This window comes from Lepidochelys olivacea, assembly GCF_965140295.1.
Source record: "Lepidochelys olivacea isolate rLepOli2 genome assembly, chromosome: 22".
NCBI classification, from domain to species: Eukaryota; Metazoa; Chordata; order Testudines; family Cheloniidae; genus Lepidochelys; species Lepidochelys olivacea.
This window is the reverse complement of record NC_140432.1, coordinates 2,874,834-2,898,463: the sequence shown is the minus strand read 5'-3', so window position 1 is coordinate 2,898,463 and position 23,630 is coordinate 2,874,834. Positions and strand designations below refer to the sequence as shown.

The 23,630-nt window shown below is 51.7% G+C and overlaps 1 long non-coding RNA gene across 1 annotated transcript in view; it reads left to right on the top strand.

Moving 5' to 3' along the window:
* The window catches only part of LOC311511298, a 38,056-nt gene extending 14,907 nt beyond the window's left edge, over positions 1-23,149 (top strand). The window contains exons 3-4 of the long non-coding RNA XR_014709250.1: positions 11,258-11,369; positions 20,020-23,149. This is a non-coding gene — a long non-coding RNA (uncharacterized lncRNA). The remainder of the gene's footprint in view (positions 1-11,257; positions 11,370-20,019) is intronic.
* Positions 23,150-23,630: the final 481 nt, after the last annotated feature.

Here is a 23,630-nt window from a genome sequence, read left to right as displayed (position 1 = left end):
GGGCTAGATCCATCACACCCCTCTGGTGCTTCTGCAGTACTAAGAGCTGTTCCATGACTTGCTCTTGGACCCAGACTACTCTGTATAGCAGGTCCTTCTTTATCATATAATATGGCCCTGGGCCCTTGGCTCTCCCTTCCACAGGGACCCCATTCACCTCAACTACTTCTTGGCAAATATTGTTATATATCGGATCATTGCCCTGATCCTGCCCAAAATTCTCCAGTGAAGGTCCAATTTGCCCAAACTCAGGGGGATCTATTTCTGTCTCCCTCTTGGAGGGAGTCCCCGGGGAACTAGGTCCAGCTGCCAGTTCGTCGACTGCCTGCATAGTCCCCTTGTATGTTGGGCCAACTCTTTCCCCTACAAGTATAGACTTCTGGTTCTGGGCCAAGATTCTTATTCCCTTCCTCTTATCTGCCCTCCTTTCTCGCCGAGTCTTCCTGGGCTTCCCAGGGGGAGAAAACAAATCCTGGGCAAATTCATGGAAGACTGGGGCGGGGGGGGGTGCTAACTATCAGGGTCATCCCATTGCTCTCGGGGTTATTATCTTCTTCTGATTCCTCTCTGGGGAGTAGGCTGCCAAACCCTGGGAAGTCTTATCCTATGAGGACTGGATAGGGGAGTTTCAGGACTACTCCCACTGTCACCTTAGTGGGGTTTCCCAGGACTTCTATTTTTACTGGGATGGTCGGGTAGTAAGTGACATCTCTATGTATACAGGATATTCCTGTGTACTTGGCCTGAGATAGTTGGTCTTGCCTGACCAGCTTTCCCGAGTCCACTAACACAGTGGTCTCTATGCCATTCATTTTAACTGGTCTAGTATACGTATGAGGGACCATCACAACCCCTACTAATCAACCTCAGGTTACCTCAGGTAATTCCCTCTCAGCTGATCCTAACTGGTTCTCTGATAACCCCTTCTCACCTGAACCTGATTGACCTGTGGTTACCTCTCCTCAGTTGATAGGGACGTGGGCCTTTTAAACTTCTGGGACTGTTTTCTACTCCCCCTTGCAGCTGTCTGTCCTGAGTTTATTACAGTACGCAGCAGGTACCGAGTGAGGGGCTATTGCTCTTTCAGGGGCCAATAGCCTTAGAGGAGGTGGCTGTGTATTTCACTGTAGACGAGTGGGCTCTGCTGGACCCTGCTCAGAGAGCCTTCTACAGAGATGTAATGCAGGAGAACTATGAGAATTTGACCTCGCTGGGTAAGGATTCCTGTCCCCTTGGTTATTGAAGGGGAAAGAAGAGTTGAGGTTCACAACACCCCTCAATGCAACCTCAGTTGTGCCCTTTTTCAGCAACACTCCAACAGGCCAATGAGACGCATATGAACACTTTCCAAAGTGTTGTGTAGCAGGGCAGAGCAAACAGAGGACAGGAGCAGGATTACAGTAAGTCCAACACCTTCTCTTTGCAAAGGCAAAACTTGGTTAGGTCCAGTCCAGGGAACAGAAGCTACCTACCCCTGGCCTGTACTCAAACACTGAGTCTACTGCTCACTATCTCAGACTTTCCTAATGTCACCACCACTTTACCCTTGCACTCCAGATTCCTTTACTTACCGTCACTGAGCATTGGAGACCATTAGCACATATGCCATCAGACTGCTGACAACCCTTGTGGAAAGAACATACCCTGTGCACCTTCATTGACACAACCTACAACACTTAGCACTGATGTGAGGAATACCTGTTCCTTCAAGACTCACATGCACCTCTCTTCAGGCTAATGTAGTGCCCATCTTTAAAAAAGGGAAGAAGGAGGATCCTGGGAACTACAGGCCAGTCAGCCTCACCTAAGTCCCTGGAAAAATCATGGAGCAGGTCCTCAAGGAATCAATTCTGAAGCACTTACATGAGAGGAAAGTGATCAGGAACAGTCAGCATGGATTCACCAAGGGCAAGTCATGCCTGACTAATCTAATTGCCTTCTATGATGAGATAACTGGCTCTGTGGATGAAGGGAAAGCAGTGGACTTGTTGTGCCTTGACTTTAGCAGAGCTTTTGACACTGTCTCCCACAGTATTCTTGCCAGCAAGTGAAAGAAGTATGGAGTGGATGAATGCACTCCAAGGTGGATAAAAAGTTGGCTAGATTGTCGGGCTCAACGGGTAGTGAACAATGGCTTCATGTCTAGTTGGCAGCTGGTATCAAGTGGAGTGCCCCAAGGGTCAGTCCTGGGGCCGGTTTTGTTTAATATCTTCATAAATGATCTTGAGGATGGTGTGGCTTGCACCCTCAGCAAGTTTGCAGATGACACTAAACTGGGAGGAGAGGTAAATACGCTGGAGGGTAGGGATAGGATACAGAGGGACCTAGACAAATTGGAGGATTGGGCCAAAAGAAATCTGATGAGGTTCAACAAGGACAAGTGCAGAGTCCTGCACTTAGGACGGAAGAAACCAATGCACCGCTACAGATTAGGGACCGAATGGCTCGGTAGCAGTTCTGCAGAAAAGGACCTAGGGGTGACAGTGGACGAGAAGCTGGATATGAGTCAGCAGTGTGCCCTTGTTGCCAAGAAGGCCAATGGCATTTTGGGATGTATAAGTAGAGGCATTGCCAGCAGATCGAGGGACGTGATCGTTCCCCTCTGTTGCCGGCACTCAGTGCCGAGAGGCAAAACAGCAGGGGTTCGTTACCCGGTGTGCTTCACTCAATCGCAACGGGGTGGAGAAGCAGAAAAGTTTATTTGCAGCTGCAAACAAGGTACAGGGAGAATAGAATCTCAAATCCTGCACACCAGAGCAGGTCATTACGCACACTTTTATATTCCTTAATGCTACTGCACTACACATCAGCCAATTAAAACTTTGCACAAATACTCTGCCTTCCTTATATGGGTTACAACAATGTTTATTTCCTACAATCTCTAACAAGCATTCCTAGCAACTTAAACAACCAGCACATTCTGTCTGGCCTTGTAGCCGTCTCCTTTTATCTTTAACTTGGCGTCAGCAAACCTTACACTATAAGGCATTATCTGCGGCTGCAACATTCTTTTAAGAGCAAAAGCGCTTACTCAAACCAGCCAGGCCTGAATTCTATTAAGGGGGGTTGAGAAGAAGCCCTTAGGCCTTCAGCAGGGAGGCCTTCCATCCCCTCAACTTAACTAGTGGCCATGCCCTGGGGTCTCCAACACCTCTATTCGACACTGGTGAGGTCTCATCTGGAGTACTTTGTCCAGTTTTGGGCCCCACACTACAAGAACGTGAAAAATTGGAAAGAGTCCAGCGGAGGGCAACAAATGATTAGGGGACTGGAACACATGACTTATGAGGAGAGGCTGAGGGAACTGGGATTGTTTAGTCTACGGAAGAGAAGAATGAGGGGGGATTTGATCGCTGCTTTCAACTACCTGAAAGGGGGTTCCAAAGAGGATGGCTCTAGACTGTTCTCAGTGGTGGAAGATGACAGGACGAGGAGTAATGGTCTCAAGTTGCAGGTTTAGGTTGGATATTAGGAAAAACTTTTTCACTAGGAGGGTGGTGAAACACTGGAATGCGTTACCTAGGGAGGTGGTGGAATCTCCTTCCTCAGAAGTTTTTAAGGTCAGGCTTGACAAAGCCCTGGCTGGGATGATTTAATTGGGGATCGGTCCTGCTTTGAGCAGGGGGTTGGACTAGATGACCTCCTGAGGTCCCTTCCAACCCTGATATTCTGTGATTCTCATCACAGTTCTGCCAAGCTGCTCCAACTGTTCCCTCCACTGTTCATGTAAAGCTACAGCTGACACAGTGTGCATAGCTGAAGTGCATGGAGATAAGTGGTGGAATTCAAATCTGTCAAACACAACACAAACATGGCATGTTCTCTGATCAGTACATTTTAAGGCCAGGAGATACTATTAGGTCATCTAGTCTGACCTTCTCTTAATACAAGCTATACAGTTTCATCCAGTTACCATTGAAGTGAGCTGAATACCTTGTGTTTTGATGAAAATATCTTCCAGAAAGGCATCCAATGTTGCGTTGAAGACTTCAAGAGATGGAAAATTTATCACTTCCCTGGTTAGTTGGTAAACCTTTGCATCACCCTTACTGACCTATTCCCAGTGACATTTACTGGCTCCATGGTTAGAGAGTAGGGGCAGAGTTAAGCTTCCTTTTGCAGGTGTGGTGTATAGTTTATTTGCTGGTTGTCAGATGTTTTAACTTTCACCACTCTTCATATGCTGGAAGGACAAGAGGCAGAACTAGGCAACCTTAACACTGCTTTAATGTAGTTTATAGAATCATAGGACTGGAAGGGATCTTGAGAAGTCATCTAGTCCAGTGCCCTGCACCCAAGGCAGGACTAAGTATTATCTAGACCATCCCTGACAGGTGTTTGTCCAACATGCTCTTAAAAATCCCCAATGATGGCGATTCCACAACCTCCCTAGTCAATTTATTCCAGTGCTTAACCACTCTGAGTTAGGAAGTTTTTCCTAATGTCCAACCTAAGCCACCCTTGCTGCAATTTAAGCCCATTGTTTCTTGTCCTATTCTCAGAGGTTAAAAGGAACATTTTTTCTCCCTCCTCCTTGTAACAACCTTTTATGTACTTGAAAACAGTTATCACGTCCCCTCTCACTCTTCTCCAGACTAAACAAACCCAATTTTTCAATCTTCCCTTAAAGGTCTAGAAAACATGACCTGTGATCATTTTTGTTGCTCTTCTCTGGACTTCCTCTAATTTGTCCACATCTTTCCTGAAATGTGGTGCCCAGAACTGGACACAATACTCCAGTTGAGGCCATATCAATGTAGAGAAGAGTGGAAGAATTAATTCTCGTGTCTTGCTTACAACACTCCTGCTAATACATCCCGAATGATGTTTGCTTTTTTTGCAACACTGTTGACTCATATTTAGCTTGTGGTTCACTATAGCCCCCCAGATCCCTTTCTACAGTACTCCTTCCTAGGCAGTCATTTCCCATTTTGTATGTGTGCAACTGATTGTTCCTTCCTAAGTGGAGTACTTTGCATTTGTCCTTATTGAATTTCATCCTATTTACTTCAAACCATTTCTCCAGTTTGTCCAGATCATTTTGAATTATAATCCTATCCTGCAAAGCACTTGCAATCCCTCCCAGCTTGGTATCGTCTGCAAACTTTATAAGTGAACTCTCTATGCCATTATCTAAATCATTGATGAAGATATTGAACAGACCCGGATCCAGAACTGATCCCCGTGGGACCCCACTTGTTATACCCTTCCAGCATGACTGTGAACCACTTATAACTACTCTCTGGGAATGGTTTTCCAACAAGTTATGCATCCACCTTATAGTAACTCCATCTAGGTTGCATTTCCCTAGTTTATGAGAAGGTCATGTGAGACAGTATCAAAAGCTTTACTAAAATCTTTACTTATGGACATTTAATTTCCTAGATTTCGTTTAATTGGACTTTTGTTTCTATAACTGTCTACATTAGAGCTTTTGTGATTTTTTCACACCATTAACTGACAGAGCAATGCTGCAAAATGCGTAATTAGTCCCATATCTCCATGTAGATTTGAGACCACCTCAAAACATTGTTCTTAACACACAAATATTGATACAAGGACAAAACTTCTAAGAGAAACTGTTAGGGGGCTTATTCCTTCACCCACTTACTTCCCTGGTCCTTCTTGCATGAACAGAGAGCAACAATACCCGAAGTCCAAAGGTGCAAACAATTCAATGTTTATTGGGGTGAACTTCCAGCAAGCATGATTCCAGTTTCCTTCCTTAGTATCCTCCTTCCCAGCTCTGACCCACAGAGCCTTACACCTGTGTCCCTGTTCCCATTCCTACCCTTAGGAAAACATGATTCCAATTTTCTTACCCCCATTCCCTGTTCCCATCTCCCCCACACCCCCACCCAATTCCTCATTGACTACAGATTATATAGTAAAACTTGAGTTCTGCTTAGCTATACCTTAACCAATCATTTTCCTGAAATTTAACTAACCAATCCTAACATATTGTAACATGATTATGTAACCAATTATATCCTACCACCTTAATTAGTTTATACCCAGCAAAATTAATTATACAGCAGACAGGAACAATCACAGAACCAGAGAGATTATACAGACAAACAATAGCAAAGTGGGAACTATAATGACAAAACAATACCGAAGTGAGGATTTCACATCCCAGCTATTGATAAGTGAGTTCTTGCCAGACAGGATGCTATCAAACTAAGTTTCCTTTTACATTTTCTAGGCACTTCCCTTTCTCTGGAGGTGATAGGAATACAATTCTGTCCTGATAGTGCCTAACAGCTCAATAGCACCTTATTTCAATGTGACTGTTCGCTTCCTAGCTTATGGCTGCCTCTGCTGCTTAGCCAAAGGCCTTAGCCTAAGAACAGGGCCTCAGACTGTCACAGTAAGAGAAGGCCCTTACACCAGCAGATAGTGATTTTGATTCTCTCTTTTATACCTCTAGAACTAGCCAAGTGATAATACACCTAAATTCTTAAAGTACAGGCCTTTGCAGACAGGCCTGAATATCTTTATCCTAACAGAAACTCCTTCAGAATGTAAGCAAAATCCACAACACATTGTCAGAAAGTTGTCAGTGATAGGGCTCAGACTCAAATGTCTGATGTAGCTCAGGTTCAGTGGCCATGGCCAGACCAAGAGAACACGCTAATTACTGTGACATTAGATTGCTGGAAACACTCTAGCTGTTAAAAGACCTTCATCTTGTTGCACATGTGAATTTCAGTCGCTTTGACTCATCGTTGATATTGATATAATAAGTATTACAGAAACTTTGTGGAATGATGATAATCAGTGGGACATGGTAATACCAAGATTCAAACTAGATAGGAATGACAGAGTAGATTGTGCTGATGGGGCAGTGTCACTATATGTAAAAGAAAACAGTCAAATATAGTAAAACCAAGTTTAAATGAATGAAACTGTGCCATAAAATCAGATAGAAATTCCATGCTTGAATAATGAGAGTATGGCAGTAGGAATATGCCCAGGATGGTGATGGTAATTATGAGATGCTTAGGGAGATTAGAGAGGCTATAAAAATAGAAAACTCAGTAATAATTGGGGATATCAACTATCCCATGTTTACTGGGTACATGTCACCTCAGGACGGGATCCAGAGATAAAGCTTTTAGATACCATTAATGATTGAGCAGCTAGTCCTGGGAACCACAAAGGGAGAGGCAAGTCTTGATTTAGTCCTAAGTGGCACACAAGATGTGATCCAAAAGGTGAATACAGCTGAACCACTTAGTAATAGAGATGATAATGTAATTAAATTTAACATCCTTGGAGACGGTAGGGGGAATATGAAGAACTCCACCACAGGAAGCCATATAAACAAACTTGTTTGTCTTAGAGATTGGCTGAACCAGAAGTAGGACTGAGTGGACTTGTAGACTCTAAAGTTTTACATAACTGCACTCAAAAACAAAACAATGTAATAAAATATATATTTGTAAGTTGCACTTTCACGATAGAGATTGCACTACAGTACTTATGAGGTGAATTGAAAAATATTATTTCTTTTGTTTATCATTTTTACAGTGCAAATATTTGTAGTGAAAAATATAAAGTGAGCACTGTACACTTTGTATTCTGTGTTGTAATTGAAATCAATATATTTGAAAATGTAGAAGAACATTCAAAAATATTTAACAAATTTCAGTTGGCATTCTATTGTTTAACAGTGCATTTAAAATGGCGATTAATTGCGATTTTTTTAGTCACCCTTTTTTTGAGTTAATTGCATGAGTTAACTGTGATTAATCAACAGCCCTAATAGTAATGCAGGACTGGAAGAGACCTTGAAGGTCATCTAGTTCATTCCTTTGAGCTGAGGAAGGACTAAGTATTATCTAGGCCATCCCCTACAAGAGTTTTTCCAACCTGTTCTTAAAAACCTCCAGTGACAGAGATTCCACAACCAGCCTAGGTAATTTGTTCCACTGCTTAACGATTCTTACAGTTGTGAAGGTTTTACTAATGTCTAGCCTAAGTCTCTCTTGCTGCAATTCAAGCCCATTACTCCTTCTCCTGTCTCTTCAGCCAGGTCCTTAATGAGCTTCCTATGCAGCAATGGAGATTTAGGTTAGATATTAGGAAAAAGTTTCAATCTATAAGGGTAGTTATGCTGTGGAATAGGCTTCCAAGTGAAGTTGTGGATTCCCCATAATTGGACGTTTTAAAAAGCAGGTTAGACAAACACCTGTGAGGGATGGTCTAAGTTTACTTGGTCCTGTTGTTATCCGGGCTTTTCAGAACCCACAGCAGGGGCAACTTAACTATTTCACCCTATGTGGTGTCACTAATAAATCAATAGGAACACAGCAATTCTGTCTGATCCAGAATTAAATGCAAGGAAGCATGCTCTTGTCTAACACTGCAGTTTATTAGATTTAAGGAAACACAGACATAAGCAATAGGTTTAGAACATCCCAGATATTTACCTAACATCTGGAACAGTATTGAGTAATTATCAGCAGATTCACAATGGCCAGTTGCTCACCCACCGGGGAGAAAGGATATCAGGAAAAACATCTCCCAAGATAGCTTAAGAGGACAGCTCCAAAATACACTATATTATCTAGTCTTTTATAACTAACTTCTACAAAACACATAGGTCAGGGGTGGCCAACCTGTGGCTCCGGAGCCACATGCGGCTCTTCAGAAGATAATATGTGGCTCCTGCCAGGAGCTGACTCTGGGGGGAAAAATGGTGGGTGCTCAGCACCCTCCAGCAGCCCTATCAGCCCCCCGCCCCTCCCCCAATGCCTCCCACCTGCTGGCGCCCCCCCCCCCCCATCAGCTCGTTCTATCTCCCACAATGCCTCCAGCCTGCCGGCGGCCCCCCCCCCAATCAGCACCTCCTCCCTCCCCCAATGCCTCCTGCCCACTGTGATCAGCTGTTTTGCGGTGTTCAGGAGCCTGGGGTGGGGGAAGGGCAGAGGAGTGAGGATGTGGCGTACTGTCCCCTTCCTCTCCTAGCGCCTCCTGCCTGCCACAATCAGCTGTTTCGTGGCATTGAGGAGGCTCTTGGTGGGGAGGGGAAGGGGTGAGGACATGATGCGCAGCCTCACCCCTCCCTCCCGCAGTGCTGCCGCCTCCTCCCTCCCTGTGCTCTTGCCCACCACGCTCAGCTGTTTTGCAATACGCAGGAGGCTTGGGTGGGGGGAGGAGTGACGACACAGCTCACTCGGGGGAGGGGGCAGGAAGAGGTGGGGTGGAGGTGGGTGTGGGAACTTGGGGAAAGGGGTGGAGTGGGGGATAGGGCCTGGGACACAGCTAGGGGTCCAGCACCCCCTGGCTGGCACCAGTGTCTCCTTGACTAAAGCACATGGTGACTAGCTGGTAGAAATTTTTAATCAAAATAAGAAAAGGAGTACTTGTGGCACCTTAGAGACTAACCAATTTATTTGAGCATAAGCTTTTGTGAGCTACAGCTCACTTCATCGGACGCATTCTGTGAGCTGTAGCTCACGAAAGCTTATGCTCAAATAAATTGGTTAGTCTCTAAGGTGCCACAAGTACTCCTTTTCTTTTTGCGAATACAGACTAACACGGCTACTACTCTGAAACCTGTCATTTAATCAAAATGTTTTACACCATCACCTCTGTAAAATCAGGATGGTAAATACCTTACAGGGTAATTAGATTCAAAACATAGAGAATCCCTCTAGGCAAAACCTTAAGTTACAAAAAGACATACAGACAGGAATAGTCATTCTATTCAGCACAGCTTATTTTCCCAGCCATTTAAAGAAATCATAATCTAACGCATATCTAGCTAGATTACTTACTAAGTTCTAAGACTCCATTCCTGTTCTGTCCCCGGCAAAAGCATCACACAGACAGCCCCAGACCCTTTGTTTTTCTCCCTCCTCCCAGCTTTTGAAAGTATTTTGTCTCCTCATTGGTCATTTTAGTTAGGTGCCAGCGAGGTTACCTTTAGGTTCTTAACCCTTTACAAGTGAAAGGATTTTTCCTCTGGCCAGGAGGGATTTTAAAGGGGTTTACCCTTCCCTTTATATTTATGACAAAGAGGAAGAGCCTTTGTCCACAGATCTCCAGGGCTCAGAGGAAAGAGAGATCCTGAGAGGCATCTGCACAGGTGAGGGGTCGTTAAACTGTGCCTGAAGGAAACTGCTCGGATTCCCAACAAAGACCTTGTGAGATCTCTGGGTTCAGGATTGTCCCCAGCAGGTGGCATATCCTCAGGGCAAATATTGCTCATAACTTCCTTCTTGGGCTTTCAAACAATTAAAAAAAAATTGTAATTAATCGTGGGGTTTAAAAAAAAGTTGTGATTTAATTCAGTTTTAATCACACTGTTAAACAACAATAAAATACCAACTGTGACAAAGTTCTTGGTGGGTCTTGTGCTTATTGGCAGATTTGCTCGCCTTGGAGCTTCACAGCAGCCCTCAGCTTGGCCATTTTTCTGAACCCACGGTCCAGGTCAACTCCTCCGGTGTCTGACCAGGAGTTGGGAGGATTTGGGGGGAACCCGGGCCCACCCTCTACTCCGGGTTCCAGCCCAGGGCCCTGTGGAATACAGCTGTCTAGAATGCCTCCGGGAACAGCTGTGTGACAGCTACAACTCCCTGGGCTACTTCCCCATGGCCTCCTCCCAACACCTTCTTTATCCTTACCACAGGACCTTCCTCCTGGTGTCTGATAATGCTTGTACACCTCAGTCTATGTTCTCACTCTCAGCTCCTAGTGCCTCTTGCTCCCAGCTTCTCACACACACACCACAAACTGAAGTGAGCTCCTTTTTAAAACCCAGGTGCCCTGATTAGCCTGCCTTAATTGATTCTAGCAGCTTCTTGATAGGCTGATTAGAACACCTGCAGCCAGTCTTAATTGTCTCCAGAAGGTTCCTGATTATTCTGGAGCCTTCCCTGTTGGGAAACGGAATGTCCTTTGCTTGCTCCTCAGCTATCTGCTTTCTATTCTTTCCTAAAACCCCCTGGCCTGGATTTTTCTTACTTTTTGAACCTGCCTTAGTTTCCACCCCCCCCCCCCAATTGGGCCAGACGCTTTTTTGTTTTCGTTTCGTTTTTCTGCCATTTCTCTGTTGCTGCTGAGTGCTGGTCAGCTGCCAAATTGGCGCCAGCACCCCCCCCCCCCAATGCCTGTTCCCAGGCACAGCTATTTGCCTCAGCTGAAATCCCCGGGGGGAGATTGCCGACCTGCCATCCGGAGAGGGGAGTGGAAGCCCCCAGACCCAGCCGTTTTGCTGTCAGCTTATTTTTGTAATTTTTTTCAGCCGGCCGGAAGCCTTGGAACACAGCCAACACAGCTGGAGAAGAAGATTTCAGAAGACAGGAGAAATAATCCGGGGAAGCTACAAATCATCGTGAAGGGGGCCGTAAGACTGAGTAATTTTCTGAATTATACTCTCGTGGGGGGGAGTTTGACTGTGGTTTACTTGCATTTGTGGCGGCACGGGGGTGTGGCATGGAGCCCCCCCCCCGATCCATCGGTGCCCACCCCCTCACCATTACTACAACTGTCATGGCACCCCCGCTGTCCTTCCCTGCTGGCAACCTGCCATCTCCCTTCGGATCCAGCTGTTCGCTTTGAACTTTGCCTTTCGGACCGGATATAACAGCCGACCAAACGAGACTCTTTGGACAAACGTGCGAGGGTCTGCGCCACCCCCCCCCCGGATTGCTTATATCACAGCTTGCCCCTATTACCGGACCCTGATTTGTTCCCCCCCCCCCCTCCAAGTCCAACCCCTTCATCATTCCCCCCCCACCTGCAGCCCAGCAGGGAGGAGCGGTTACTCTGCTTCCCCCTCCCTCCTCCTCCTTCCGGTGTCTCCCTGTCTCTCCCTGCTCACAATGGCGGGGAATGAGAGGGGCGAGGCCCCTCCAACAAAATCAGTTGCCCTTCCCCCCCTGTCCGACCCCCAAGGTCCCCCCCCACTATTGTTAAGATACTTGCCACCCCCTCCGCTGGGGCACCGGCGGCAGGAGGCACCGGGGGATTGCTGCTGCTGCGCCCACCACCCCCCCAGATTCTAGGAAACCCCCCCAGCTGGCCACAAGGGCCAGGGCGGGAAGAAAGGAAAGGGTCCCGCTAAAACCACTACACCCTCCATGGCAGGGGCTGCCCCCACCGCTGTGGCCTCGTCATCAACCGTGGCACCCCTCCCTGCGTTTCCCTCCACCAGCTCTGCGATTGTCCATCCTCCGGCCCCCAGGATGTATGCCTGGGCGGTGACGGGTTCCCCCCTGCCTGCTGCCTCGTCATCTCGCCCCGCGTCCGCCACCGTCACCAGCGGCCGAGGCCCTTTCCCCGCCTTGACCAGGAGGCACGGCATCCGTTGCCTCCTGGTGCCCGCCTCGCCCCACGTGGAGACATACGTGCAGGTGTTGGCGAAGGTGGTAGGACCCACGGCTATTGGGGCGGCCTCCAAGATGTATGGGAAGGTCGTTTTTTTCTTAGCCTCGGAGGCTTCCGCCCAGGAGGTGGTGGAGAGCGGCCTGGCGGTGGAGGGGGATTTTGTCCCCCTAGAGCCGCTAGAAGACCTGGGCATTTGCCTCATCCTCACCTCCGTTCCTCCCTTCTTACCCAATGTTGCCCGCTCTCTCCACCCTGGGGAAACTTGTCTCTGTCATCAGCCCTCTCCCGTTGGGCTGCAAGGACCCCACCCTCCGTCACGTCCTTTCGTTCCGCCGGCAAGTGCAGCTTCTACCGCCGGCGGGGGCACGTGACGGAGAGGCGCTCGAGGGGTCTTTCCTAGTCCCCTACCAGGGAGCCCGCTATCGGGTCTTTTACTCCACCGGAGAGGCCCGGTGCTACCTCTGCCGCTCAGCGGGGCATGTCCGCAGAGACTGCCCTTTGGCCCGGGGGGGAGGGGCACCCGAAACCCCCGAGACCCGGCAGGACATTGGCCCCATCCCTGCCGACGCCCCTGGCTGCCCGGCGCCTGAAACCAACCCTCCTCCTACTCGACCCATCGCTGCTCCCGTCTGGGCCCAAGAGATACCTTCCCTACAACGCCCGGGCGAGCAAGGGAGTTCCACCCTTGCTATTACCAATCCAGCAGAGCCTATGGAGGAGGGTGTGGCAAGAATATTACCAGGTATAGGAGAGGGCCCGCCGCAAGGAGAAACCCCCGCCCCTCATGCTGCCTCACCACTACCCCCCCGAACCTCTGAACCATCGCCTCCGCCCCCTGACATGACCCCTGCTAACCAACCCCCAGATGACACTATGGAGGACTGGACCCTAGTCCAGGGGAAGTGAGGCAAGCGGAAGGCTCGAGCTCCGCTGCATCCATCCGATGCAGAAGCCCCCCGGAAGATCAGGAAAGGAGGCACTGATATTGAGCCTCCCTCTACGGCCACGAGTGAGATCCGTCTGCTGGTGTCGGGAGGGGAAGACGGACTGGCATTGGAGGGCAGAATCCCCCCTCCATGGGAGACCCTCCCCTCCGAGACTCCTGAGGACGCCTTCTGCCTGGACACTACCTGAACCCCCCGCGGACCCCGAGGCGACCGTTGAGGCGGGCCCTAGAGGAGAGGCCCCGGGGTAGCAGGAGCTGGCCTCTCCCCCGTGTATGCGGAGATTGAGGCCCTAGATTTGACCCCGGTCACCCAGGGAGAGGATGATCTACTGCTGGCTGGCCTCGAGCTGGGCAACCTTACCCCAGCCCCCTTTTCCCCATGCTCCCTCCCCCTAATTGCCTTCCCGGGCGAGCACCCTGCAGAAGGTGGTCCACCACCTGATGCCATGGCCGCTAAGACCACCATGGAGCCAGTGCCTAGCCCTCTTTTACCCTTTAACCCTTGACTCTGCTCAGGAGGCACTTTCCTTTAGCTGCTTGCCTCCTGAACCCCGGAGCCTTACCCCTGACCCTGTCCCCACCCCTGTCACTGCCCAATTCCCGTCCTCCTGCAATGCTAATGCCACCCCGGGGTTATTTCCTTCCCACCTTTCGCAGATTCCCCCCAGGGAGCAGTCTTTGCACTTTCTAGTCGCGACCCATTAGGCGTTGCAATTTTCTCCCTGCCATCCCCTTCCACCCCAAGGCGTGAAATGAACTTAATAACCCCAGCCTGTCAGACGCCCCATCGGTGGTCCGCACCCTGTCTACCCGCCTTAGCGGACCACGAGGCTGTATTAAGAGTTCCACCAGGGAATACCCCGGAAATTGTAACCCCACCCCCCCATGAGCTGCGGCATGCACTACGGAAGTTCCTAGAACACACCCGTGGCGCCCGCAATAGGGTACAGCTGGCTCTTCAGCTATGGGGGCACTTTGACCAAATCCTCCAGGCCACAAGGACCCTTATACAGGAGGGCAGGGGGCAAGGAAGGCGCGGTGCTGCGGCCTACGAGCGAGCCTACGGCTTCCGACATGATCTACTCATCCACGGGATGGGTCACGGGTTGCTGTGCAACCCGCCGGGGGCCCTGAACACCCCCACCAACAAGAAATCCCCACTCCCCCAGCCCTCCGCATGACGCCTCTTATTATTGCAACCCTGAATACCAGGGGCTGTAGGATGGCTCTCCGCAGGTCCCAGGTGCTCTCTGACCTTCAGGAAGGGGGGTACTCTGTAGTTTTCCTGCAGGAGACCCATACGGACCCGACTGCCGAGGACAGGTGGCGGCTGGAGTGGGGGGATGGGGCATACTTTAGCCACTTCTCGACTTGGCAAGCTGGAGTGGCGACCCTGTTCTCCCCCAACCTACGGCCTGAGGTACTAGGGGTCACTGAGGCCGTGCCAGGCCACCTGCTGCACCTTCGAGTCCGTATGGAGAGGCTCGTGGTCAATCTTGTTAACATCTATGCCCCGCAAATCAGCTCAAGGCTGCCACAATTCTATCAGCGGGTATCCGACTTTCTCGGCACCCTAGATTCGCACGAGTGCCTGGTCCTGGGAGGGGACTTTAACACCACCCTCGAGGAACGGGACCGCTCAGGGGCCGAGCCGAGCCCGGCCGCCGCGAATATTCTCCGAGGGATAGTTGAACATCACTCCCTAGTGGACGTCTGGCATGACCATCAACCAGATGACACTTCCACGTTCACTTTTGTCCGGGTGGAGGTCATCAGTCACACCACTCTCGGTTGGACCGTATTTACTTATCCCGTTTCCATCTTTCACAGGCCCACTCCTCCGCCATTTGGCCAGCCCCATTCTCCGACCATCACTTAGTCACCATAACGGTCTCCCTCCGTGCAGAGAGACCGGGGCCGGCCTATTGGCACTTTAACAACAGCCTGTTGGAGGACGAGAGCTTCGTGACGTCCTTCCGGGAGTTTTGGCTGGCCTGGCGAGAGCAGTGGCGTGCCTTTCCCTCGCTGCAGCGATGGTGGGATCTCGGGAAGGTGCGCGCCAAGCTCTTCTGCCGTGACTACACTTGGGGCACCAGCCGACGGCGAAATGCAGCGAAAGAGCAGTTGGAACGGGAAGTCTTAGAGATGGAGAGGCGCCTGGCCGCCAACCCCGAGGACCCGTCTCTCTGCGGAGCGTGCCGGGAGAAGCGGGAGGAGCTCCGGGCCCTCAAGGACCACCGGGCCCGAGGTGCCTTCGTTCGGTCCCGCATCCGCCTCCTTCGGGAGATGGACCGCGGCTCCCGCTTCTTCTATGTCCTGGAGAAAACGAGGGGGGCCAAGAAACACGTCACCTGCCTTCTTGCGGAAGACGGAACCCCCCTCAAGGATCCGGAGGAGATGTGTGGGAGGGCCCGTGACTTCTACACAAGCCTTTTCTCCCCGGATCTGACCGATCCTGGTGCTTGCTGGGTGCTCTGGGAGGAACTCCCCACGGTCAGCGTGGGCGACCGAGACCGACTAGAGCTGCCTCTCACCCTGGCCGAGTTCTCGGAAGCCATCCATCACATGACCATCAATAAATCTCCGGGCATGGACGGGCTGACCGTGGAGTTTTACCTCACGTTCTGGGACATCCTCGGCCCAGACCTAGTCACCGTCTGGGCTGAGTCCTTGCAGAGCGGGGTCCTCCCTCTGTCGTGCAGGCGTGCGGTGCTCGCCTTGTTGCCGAAGAAGGGGGAACCTCCGCGATATCTCCAGTGGTAGATACGCTGGAGGGGAGGGATAGGATACAGAAGGACCTAGACAAATTGGAGGATTGGGCCAAAAGAAATCTGATGAGGTTCAATAAGGATAAGTGCAGGGTCCTGCACTTGGGACGGAAGAACCCAATGCACAGCTACAGACTAGGGACCGAATGGCTAGGCAGCAGTTCTGCGGAAAAGGACCTAGGGGTGACAGTGGACGAGAAGCTGGATATGAGTCAGCAGTGTGCCCTTGTTGCCAAGAAGGCCAATGGCATTTTGGGATGTATAAGTAGGGGCATAGCGAGCAGATCGAGGGACGTGATCGTTCCCCTCTATTCGACATTGGTGAGGCCTCATCCGGAGTACTGTGTCCAGTTTTGGGCCCCACACTTCAAGAAGGATGTGGATAAATTGGAGAGAGTCCAGCGAAGGGCAACAAAAATGATTAGGGGACTGGAACACATGAGTTATGAGGAGAGGCTGAGGGAGCTGGGATTGTTTAGCCTGCAGAAGAGAAGAATGAGGGGGGATTTGATAGCTGCTTTCAACTACCTGAAAGGGGGTTCCAAAGAGGATGGCTCTAGACTGTTCTCAATGGTAGCAGATGACAGAACGAGGAGTAATGGTCTCAAGTTGCAGTGGGGGAGGTTTAGATTGGATATTAGGAAAAACTTTTTCACTAAGAGGGTGGTGAAACACTGGAATGCGTTACCTAGGGAGGTGGTAGAATCTCCTTCCTTAGAGGTTTTTAAGGTCAGGCTTGACAAAGCCCTGGCTGGGATGATTTAACTGGGAATTGGTCCTGCTTTGAGCAGGGGGTTGGACTAGATGACCTTCTGGGGTCCCTTACAACCCTGATATTCTATGATTCTATGATCTACGAAACTGGCGTCCCGTCTCACTCCTTAGCACGGATTACAAAATCGTAGCGAAAGCAATCTCGCTGCGTCTAGGGTCTGTGATGGCGGACGTGATTCACCCAGGCCAGACCTATACTGTCCCGGGTCGCAGCATTTTTGACAACCTATTTCTAGTCCAAGACCTTTTGGAACTCGGGCGGAGAGATGGTCTGTCGTTCGCCCTCTTGTCTCTTGATCAGGAGAAGGCGTTCGATAGAGTAGACCATGGGTACCTCCTGAGCACTCTGCAGGCGTTTGGATTCGGACCTCAGTTTGTGAGTTTTCTCCGGGTGCTGTATGCCTCCGCAGAGTGTTTGGTTAGGCTCAACTGGACCCTGACTGAACCGGTCCGCTTTGGGCGAGGAGTGCGGCAGGGGTGCCCCCTCTCGGGCCAGTTGTACGCTCTGGCGATCGAGCCTTTCCTCTGTCTCCTCCGCAGGAGGATGACAGGGTTGGTGCTGCGGGAGCCGGAGCTGCAGCTGGTCCTGTCGGCATACGCTGATGACGTACTCCTCGTGGTCCAGGACCCGGGCGACTTGGCCTGACATGCCTCCACTCGTGCCATCTATTCGGCAGCTTCCTCCGCCCGAGTCAACTGGGTCAAGAGCTCTGGTTTAGCAGTGGGGGACTGGCGGCAGGTGAGCTCCCTCCCACCCGCGCTTCAGACCATCCGGTGGAGTGCGGGTCCACTGCTCTATCTCGGCATTTACCTTTCCGCCACGCACCCTTCCCCGCCGGAGAACTGGCAAAATTTAGAGGCCGGGGTGATAGAGCGGATCCGGAAATGGACGAGGCTACTCCAATGTCTCCCCCTCCGAGGGAGAGCACTGGTGCTTAACCAACCAGTCCTGTCCACGCTCTGGTACCGGCTCAACACCGTGGCCCTGGCCCCGGGTTTCCTGACCCACCTCCGGAGATTGATTCTAGAGTTCTTCTGGTCAGGAATGCACTGGGCCCCTGTTGGAGTTCTTCATCTACCCCTGAAGGAAGGAGGGCAGGGCCTGAAGTGTCTGTACGCTCAGGTCCGCGTTTTCCACCTCCAGGCCCTGCAGAGGCTCTTCTATAGTGCAAGTAGTTCGGCATGGAGCATACTGGCGCACGTCTTCCTGCGCCGCGTCCAAGGGCTCCGATACGACCGGCAGCTCTTTTATTTTTGTCCGAGGGGTTTTCCGTGAGACCTCTCCGGGCTGCCGGTCTTCTACCAGGACCTCCTCCGGACCTGGAAACTGTTTCTAACGACCAGGTCCGTGGCGGCCACTGTGGGAGCAGATCTCCTCACGGAGCCCCTGCTAGACAACCCCCAGCTCCGTGTGCAGGTGGCGGAGTCCCACTCGGTGCGCCGGAGGTTGGTCCTGGCGGAAGTCACGAGGGTTGGAGACCTCCTGGACTACGACCGGAGAGACTGGCTGGATCCCCTGACGCTCGCTCGGTGCATGGGGCTTTCCAGCCCCCGTACCCCCCGGCGCGTACTTTAGGAGGTGAAGGCCGCCTTGACCCCTGCTGCTCGGGCTTATGTCAACCGAGCCTTGCGCGAGGGCACACCCCGCCCATCCTCCACCCCAGGCCCGCCGGACCTTTCCATTGGGCCCCTACCCCGTAGATCCCAACAAACCCCTCACCCTTTCACTGCAAGCTGGCTGCATGAACTGCAGCCGGTCAGTTTTCAAATTGCACCACGGAAATATTTATACACACTCACGCTTCACACCCTTCACGCCCACACCCTGGTGTCCCACCCTGATACAAAGTGGCGGGACCTCCTGCCACCTTTGGAGGGTGAGCAACCTCAATGGGCCAGCCTGTATTCCACCTTGGTCCCGAGGCCCGTCAGGGACATCAGTTGGTGGCTCCTTCACAGAGCTGTGAGCACGGGCGTGTTTTTCTGACACGGTTTACCCCCATCCCGGATACTTGCCCTTTTTGTTATGTGAGGGAAACCCTGGCGCACGTACATTTAGAGTGTTCCAGATTGCAGCCCCTTTTCTGGCTCCTCACAAATATTCTATTGCGCTTTTGGCTTCATTTCTCCCCTCACCTTTTTATCTATACACTTCCCATCCATGGCCCCACAAAGTCACGGGATCTCCTGGTCAACCTTCTCCTAGCTTTAGCTAAAACAGCCATTTATAAAACCAGAGAGAGGAGGTTGGCCCATGAAACGTCCTGCGATTGTAGGGCCTTTTTCCGATCCTCAGTACACTCACGTATCCGGGCGGAGTTCCTCTGGGCGGCGTCCACCGACTCCCTTGACACTTTTGAGGAGCGGTGGGCGCTGTCTGGGGTTCTCTGCTTGGTGACCCTGTCCGGTTCCCTCCGTCTGACCCTTTGATTGAGGGGAAGAGTGAGAGACGCCAGCCCCAGCTGTTGCCGCTGTGGATACCATCATTACTGTCATGTAGGAGGGGTCCTATAATACATGGGTGTCTACCCCCCCCACCCCTAAACCGCCCACCCCGCAGCAGTGCCCATCTTGCCGGGCACTCTTAGGAGAGGGATAATCGGTGACACTGGGCTCGGCACTAGGTAACTCGAGGGGGTGGAAGACCACGAGTGTCGAGGAAGCCCCCTGGCTCTGGGCCCAGGCTAGCCTGGACACTTCTCCCTCCTGAAAGCTGCTGTGTTATACCTTCTTTTTGCATTGTTTTGTTTCCTTTGGTAATTTTGTAAGTGTTACCAATAAACTTTTCTGTTTTTAAAAAAAAAAAAAAAAAAGCCTTCCCTGTTGGGAAACGGGACGTCCTTTGCTTGCTCCTCAGCTATCTGCTTTCTATTCTTTCCTAAAGCCCCCTGGCCTGTGGATTTTTCTTACTTTTTGAACCTGCCTTAGTTCCCCCCTCCGACCGGGCCAGACGCTTTTTTGTTTCGTTTTGTCTTTCTGCCATTTCTCTGCTGTTGCTGAGTGCTGGTCAGCTGCCAACGTACTGCCAGCACCCGCCCCCCCCACGCCTGTTCCCGGGCACAGCTATTTGCCTTAGCTGAAACCCCTGGAGGAGGGGGGGAAGATTGCCGACCTGCTATCCGGACGGGGGAGTGGAAGCCCCCAGACCTCATCATTTTGCTGTCAGCTAATTTCTGTAATTTTTCACAGCCTGCCGGAAGCCTTGGAACACAGCCAACACAGCTGGAGAAGAAGATTTCAGAAGACAGTAGAAATAACCCAGGGAAGCTACAAATCATCGTGAAGAGGGCCGTAAGACTGAGTAATTTTTTGAATTTTACTCTCATGGGGGGAGTTTGACTGTGTTTTAATTGCGTCTGTGGTGGCACAGGGGGTGTGGCACGGAGCTGCCCCCCGATCCATCGGTGCCCCTAACCCCCCCCCCCATTACTACAACTGTCACGGCCCTCCCGCCGTCCGTCCCTGCTGGCAACCTGCCATCTCCCTTCGGATCTAGCTGTTTGCTTTGAACTTTGCCTTTCGGACCGGACTTAACAGCTGACCAAACGAGACTCTTTGGACAGACGTGCGTGGGTCTACACACCCCCCCGGACTGCTTATTTCACAGCTTGCCCCTATCACCGGACCCCAAATTCTGTTATTCCCCCCTCCCAGTCAACCCCATTTGGCATTTCCGCCCCACCCCACCTGCAGCCCAGCAGGAAGGAGTGGTTAATCTGCTTCCCCCTCCCCCCTCCTCCTTCTGGTGTCTCCCCGTCTCTCCCTGCTCACAATGGTGGGGAATGAGAGGGGCGAGGCTGCCCCCACATCGTCATCGACCGTGGCGCCCCTCCCTGCGTTGCCCTCCACCAGCTCTGCGAATGTCCCTCCCCCGGCCCCCAGGACGTATGCCCGGGCAGTGACGGGCTCCCCCCCTGCCTGCCGCCTCGTCATCTCGCCCCCCCCGCCTCCGCTACCATCAGCAGCGGCCGGGGCCCTTTTCCCACCTTGACCAGGAGGCACGGTGTCCGTTGCCTCCTGGTGCCCGCCTCGCCCCACGTGGAGACATACATGCAGGCGTTGGCGAAGGTGGTAGGACCCACGGCTATTGTGGCAGCCTCCAAGATGTATGGGAAGGTCGTTTTTTTTCTTAGCTTTGGAGGCTGCCACCCAGGAGGTGGTGGAGAGGGGCCTGGCGGTGGGGGAGGTGTTTGTCCCCGTAGAGCTGCTAGAAGACCTGGGCGTTTGCCTCATCCTCACCTCCGTTCCTCCCTTTTTGCCCAATGTTGCCCTGTTACCCGCTCTCTCCACCCTGGGGAAACTTGTCTCTGTCATCAGCCCTCTCCCGTTGGGCTGCAAGGACCCCACCCTCCGTCACGTCCTTTCGTTCCGCCAGCAAGTGCAGCTTCTACCGCCGGCGGGGGCACGTGACGGAGAGGCGCTCGAGGGGTCTTTCCTAGTCCCCTATCAGGGAGCCCGCTATCGGGTCTTTTACTCCACCGGAGAGGCCCGGTGCTACCTCTGCCGCTCAGCGGGGCATGTCCGCAGAGACTGCCCTGTGGCCCGGGGGGGAGGGGCATCCGAAACCCCCGAGACCCAGCAGGACATCGGCCCCGTCGTTGCCGACGCCCCTGGCTGCCCGGCACCTGAAATCAACCCTCCTCCTACTCAACCCATCGCTGCTCCTGTCCGGGCCCAAGAGATACCAAGAGATACCTTCTCTACAACACCCAGGCGAGCAAGGGAGTTCCACCCTTGCTATTACCCTTGCGTTGTTTTGTTGCATAGTTTGTTTTGTTTTCTTTGGTAATTCTTTGCAAGCATTACACAATTAAATTCTTTTCTATTTCAAAAAAAAAAAAACCCCTTCCCTGTTACTTACCCAGGGAAAAGGGACCTACTTAGCCTGCTCTCCTGCTGCTGCCCTCTGGCCTGGTCTTTCCTTGCTTTTGCCCCTGCTTTCGGCTTCCCCCGACCGGGCCAGATGCTCTCCCCTCTTTCTTTTCTTTTTGTTGTTTTTTTTCTTTCTCCGCTGTTGCTAGAGTGCTGGCTGGCTGCCGGCTGGCTGTTAGCACCCCCCCCCCCCGCCTGCCCTCGGACGCTGCTGCCGCTCCAGCTGAAACCCACCCCCGAGAGAGGGCGGAGCTGCCGGCCTGCTTCCCCGGAGGGGGGGAGTGGAAGGACCGAGCCCCCAGACCCAGCCGCTTGCTGTTTGTCTGTGGACCCATCTCCGGCTGAGAGAATTTCTTATCATCTGCTCCGGCATCCCTGGAATGTGAAAAAGAAAGCCCGGAACAGACAGAGAAACAGCTGTCTACTGGAGGAACACCGCCCGGGGAATCTACAAATCGCCGTGGAGGGGGCCCAAGACTGAGTAACTTTCGAACTGTGCTCTCATGTGGGGGGAGGCCTTGACTGTGTTGTGACTGTGTTTGTAGGGACACAGGGGGTGTGACATGGAGCTGCCCCCCGATCCATCTGTGTCCTCCCAACCCCCACACTACTATCCTCATCACTGCCCCCTCCATCATCATTGCTGGCTGTTTAACGTCTGCCTCTGGACTTAGCTGCTCGCCCTGATTCCACTGTGTTGGCCAGAAGCACCAGCCAACCAAACAGGACTCTCTGGACAAGCGTACGGTGGTTCATGTGCCCCCCCCCGAACTGCCCATCCCACAGCCTGTCCCTTTTTACCTGACCCCAAATCCTGTTAACCACCTGCCACCACCCCTGCTGGGGCATCGGCAATGGAGGGCACCGGGGTGACGTCCGCCGGTGCCATGCCCACCGCCTCCCCAGACTCTAGGGGAGCCCCCCCAGCCGGCGGGAAAGATGAGGGCAAGAAGAAGGGAAAGGGCCCCGCTAAAAACACCAGGCTCTCCGTGGCAGGGGCCACCCCCACTGCTACGGCCCCACCACCGACCACGGCGTCCCTCCCCACTGCCCCCTCCACCGGCTCTGCGGGTGTCTCTCCCTCACCCCCCCAAGGACGTATGCCCGGGTGTTGTACCTGAAAGGCTAGTTGTGGATGTTACCCAGAGTAAGCACATTTGAAATACAGATACATAGTCAAAATTCATAACTCCAGATATAAAATTGATACGCACATACAAACAGGATATTCATATTCAGAAAATCATAACTTTTCCATAGATAGCTCACAAGACACACCTTGTACCAGATGCATCATTATTATGTCACAATCATATCATAATTATAGAACTATGATTAATATGGGGGGCAGTGTCACACAAGGTATTTACGTGCCAGAGATGCAAAACATTCGTATGCCCCTTCAGGTTTTGACTTCTTGTCATTTTTACCATGCAAATATTTGTAATAAGATAATATTAAGTGAGCAACTGTGCAACTTGTATTCTGTGTTATCACTGAAATCAAAATATAGGAAAACGTAAAAAAACATCCAACATATTTATAGTAAATTCAAATTGTGTGACAGGGACGGGCCAGATGGCTATAGGAGAGTAATTTTTTTTTAAGCAAAAGATGCTTTTTTTGCATAACACACTTACAAAGTAAACACAGCAGCATATGCAATGTGTAACACAGCAACCAATCACAATTGTTTTCTTATTAGCTTCAGGGGAGGGAAGTGTTCAAGCTTGCCTGGGCCCAGAGCGGGGGGCTTCCTCGACTCAAGTGGTCTTCCACCCTTCCGAATTACCTGGGGGCCCAGAGTGAGGGGGCTTCATCGACTCTCGTGGTCTTCCACCCCCTTGGGTTACCTGGCGCCACACCTGAGTGTCACCAACAATTCCCTCCTCAGAAAGCACCCAACAAGAGGGGCAGGCTGTGGGGTG